The sequence below is a fragment of the Cornus florida genome, unplaced genomic scaffold (genome assembly GCF_030987335.1).
Source record: "Cornus florida cultivar Cherokee Brave unplaced genomic scaffold, ASM3098733v1 CherokeeBrave_3.0.0_Hap2_Chr02, whole genome shotgun sequence".
Classification (NCBI taxonomy): Eukaryota; Viridiplantae; Streptophyta; class Magnoliopsida; order Cornales; family Cornaceae; genus Cornus; species Cornus florida.
In genome coordinates this window covers 30,070,060-30,074,212 of record NW_026775572.1, presented here as the reverse complement: position 1 = coordinate 30,074,212, position 4,153 = coordinate 30,070,060, and the positions used below count along the sequence as shown (strand labels likewise).

The 4,153-nt window shown below is 38.5% G+C and overlaps 1 non-coding gene across 1 annotated transcript; it reads right to left on the bottom strand.

The window, feature by feature from the left end:
• Nucleotides 1-1,500: 1,500 nt before the first annotated feature.
• LOC132297730 (small nucleolar RNA R71) lies at nucleotides 1,501-1,607 on the bottom strand. Its single transcript, XR_009479390.1, has one exon. It is a non-coding gene; the product is annotated as a small nucleolar RNA R71 (small nucleolar RNA).
• Between the last annotated feature and the right edge of the window lie 2,546 nt (nucleotides 1,608-4,153).

Sequence of the window (4,153 nt, the reverse complement as noted above, 5' to 3'; positions counted from 1 at the left end):
CCTGAAATAAAATATCTTCAAAAGATATTTATGAAAAATACCCCAAGAAAAGAAAAAGATTCTGAAAAACTATGCATCCATGCCCCTATGGACACCGGGAGCAACCAAAGTACTTTTCTTCAATATTAAAGATACGTATTTCGTGGAAACCACTTAGAATGAAAATACGTGAAGTCAAAAACCAACTCTGAACACAAGGAGTGAGGTTTTGCCAACAAAGTGACAAACTGGGAAAAGACAAAATAGGGAAAAGGACAAAATAGGAAAAAGGACGAAAAATGAATAGTGTAAAAAAAATGAAAAATGTGGAAATGACTCAGTCCTCAAAGGAAGTTGTCAATCCAAAGGAAAGAGTCTCAGAAATCATTTCTGAGCACTCGAGACGACACTAAACGACGAGAAACCGAACTTAGAAAAGAAATTTCAACGAAAAAAATTCATCCGTAAAATTCTAAGGAAAAAGGAAAAGAAGGAAATGACCGAGTCATTACATTTTGTGCTTAATTGTTTACTATCTTGCATGCTTTGGATAGCCCAATTGGAGGCTTAAATTGAATTATTTTATTTTTAAGTTCAAGCATACCTTCATGTAGAAGGCATCGGCCCGTGTGGAGGCATTTATTTGTTTTAAGTGCATTGATATTATTGAGGAGTTTGGGAACATCGTATGTGGAGGTTGAAAAATTGAAGTGTTGGTGTGGTTACTTATTCTAGTGCATGCATAGTCGTAGATCACTTAATCTTCCTCTTGCTCCTGTAAATCAAAATCTAGAAGTTTCCCTTCGGCATTTAAGAGGTAGTACTAGGGATAGTCATCCTAATTTTCCAAAATTTGATTTTTCATCACCTTTAATGGAAGACCCAATTGATCCAATTGAAGATTCCATTGTAGATCTTGGGCATGTGGATCATAACGGTGTGCACCACCCACCACAAGTTTATATTGTGGATCCTCAAGGTGTGCATCCACCCTTGGGAATGCCACGACCAATCAATCCTGTGGTGCCAAGGCCAAATATTGTTCCCCCAATTAGTGAGCATTAACAACAATATGTTCAAATGGCATACCCTCAACAAGGTCAAATGGCATATCATCAGCAAGGTCAAATGCCATATCCTCCACTCAATCCTCTTAATCCTCCAATGGTCCGTAGGGATCGTTACACTCCAAATCAATATAATTCACCCACTTGCATTCAATTGCCAAATTTCCGTGCTCATCATTATGAGATTAAGGCTTCCAACATTAACATGTGCCCCCTTTTCTATGGGTTGAGCAATGAAGAGCCTTATAAACATTTAGATGAGTTCTTGGAAGTTTGTTCCACCATGAAAATCACGGATGTTCCAGAAGAAGTCCTTAAAATGAAGCTTTTCCCTTTCACTCTTCGGGATAAAGCTAAATATTGGTTTAACAACTTGCGGCCAAATACAATCACCTCTTGGGCACAATTGCAACAAGAGTTCCTAAAAAAGTATTACCCCACAAGTCGAACCGATGCCATGAGAACTTTCATTTGTGAATTTAAACAACAAAAAGGAGAACCCTTTCATGAAGCATGGGAACGTTTGAATGACTTGCTACAGAAGTGTCCACATCATGACATTCCTAAGTGGCAATTAGTTCAATGTTTCTTCTCAAGTTTATCCGATGCCAATAAGGGCATTGTTGATGCTTCTTGTGGTGGAAGCTACATAGAAAGAAATGAAGACGAAATTTGGCTTCTTTTCGAAAAATTGAGTTAAAACTCAATGCATAGATCTTCATCTTCTAGGGGTGGTCAACTAACAAATATGGGAGGAAAGAAAACTCTAAATCAAATAGACTCTTCCATGGAAATTGCCACAGAGGTCAAAAATCTTACTCAAAGGTTTGATACATTCTTTTTGAATCAAGGATAAGCAATTCAATCTTATCCTCCTCATTCCAATGAAATGTGCATGACTTGTTCTAGTTACACTCACTATACTTCAAATTGTCCTCTTGGACAAATCATCCCAAGTGAGTCTCAAGAATAAGCAAATGCAGCTTTTATTCAACAAGGGAACAACCCTTATTCCAATACTTACAATCCACGGTAGAAAAATCATCCTAACTTTGCATGGAGAAATCAAGGAGATGGTGCAAACCCTCCTCAAACTCAAGGTTACCAAGCAAAGTATGTTCCCCCACATCTCCAAAATCAAAATCAGAATTCTCAAGGTTACCGTCCTTCATTTTATCCTCAAAATGTGAATCAATACTCTCATCCTTAAGCATCGAATTCTCAATCCTATTATCATCCTCAATCATCAAATTCTCAATCTTACTCTAATCCAAATCAAGCGCCACCTAAGAGTCCCGCTTTTGAGGATAAGGTCTTGCAAGCCTTAGGTGATCTTCAAAAAGATAATCAATTGTTTCATTCTCACTCTCAATCAATTGCAAAGCTTGAAGCTCAAATCGGGCAATTAACTAATTCTTTAAATGTGAGAGAGAAAGGTAAATTGCCTAGTCAAACTGAGACCAATCCTAAGGGGCAATTTATAGCGCAAGCAAGTCCTTCATCGGAATTTTCTCGAAATGAGCAAGTTCAAGCAATTACTACCTTGAGGAGTGGTAGGAAAGTGGACAATAAGGTAGAGGTACCTAATTCAAAATCCTACCACTCCTCAAGGTACCTCTACCTTATTGTCCACTTTCCTACCACTCCTCAAGGTAGTAATTGCTTGAACTTGCTCATTTCGAGAAAATTCCGATGAAGGACTTGCTTGCGCTATAAATTGCCCCTTAGGATTGGTCTCAGTTTGACTAGGCAATTTACCTTTCTCTCTCACATTTAAAGAATTACTACTAGTAGTTGCATCCATCTCATTCAAAATCCTATTCTTACTCCCTTGGATGCTAGTGGTTCCAAAAAGGACATTCCATTAGCTTCATCATCATCTCCCCAATTAGAGAAGTCTTATGAGCCAAAAGCTCCATTTCCTTAAGCTTTGAGAGAGACTTCATCATTTGGGCGACAAGAAGGAAAAATTCTTGATATGATGGAAGTGTTCAAACAAGTAAAAATCAATCTTCCTCTTTTAGATGCAATTAGGAAAATTCCACCATATGCAAAGTTCTTGAAGGACTTGTGCACTCAAAAGAGGAAGAGCAAGGGAAGGGACCTTAAGAAAGTGCTTTTGACGAAACAAGTGAGTTCTATCATTCTACCTAATACTCCTCATAAGTTCAAGGATCCTGGTGCTCCAACTATTTCTTGTGTTATTGGAAACCAAGAGATTCGTAGAGCTCTCCTTGATTTAGGTGCAAGTATCAATCTCATTCCATACTCTGTTTACTTCCAATTAGGATTAGGGGACTTGAAGCCAACATCGGTAGTGATCCAACTAGTCAATAGATCAATTAAGAAACTAAGGGAAATTGTTGAGGACATTCTAATTAAGGTTGATAAATTTTATTTTCTGGTTGATTTTGTGGTGCTTGATACTGAGCCAGTCCCTAATCTTACCAATCACATTCCAGACATCCTAGGAAGACCATTCCTTGCCACCGCCAATGCCACCATTAATTGCATATCCGGTATTATGGACATCTCTTTTGGCAACATGATGGTTAAGCTTAATGTATTTAATGCAAGTCAACATCCCACAGATGAAGACGAGTGTTTCCTAGTAGATGTCTTAGATGAAACCATATAGGAGACTTTTCCCTCTATTCTCTCTAAGGACCCTCTTGAGGCGTGCCTTTGTGAAATGTTTGAAAGTTGTGGTTTTGACACAGAAGGATCCATAAGTGAGGTGAATGCTTTGATGGACTCTGTGGCCACTTTGGATTACCCACATTGGAAAAGCAAGAAAGAACTTCTTCTTTCACTTTCTAGTACTCCACCAGTTCCATCTCTCATCTCTCCTCCTATTCTTGAGCTTAAGCCCCTTCCATCAAATCTAAAATACGCCTTCTTAGGCCCAAAAGAGACTCTTCCGGTCATCATTGCTTCCAATCTTGAAAATGACCAAGAGAATGATCTTTTGGAAGTGCTTAAAGCTAACAAAGAAGCCATTGGATGGAGTGTAGCTGACCTAAAAGGCATTGACCCTTCTATTTGTATGCATCGCATACACATGGAAGAGGATAAAAGGCCATTTAGGGATGCTCAAAGGAGATTGA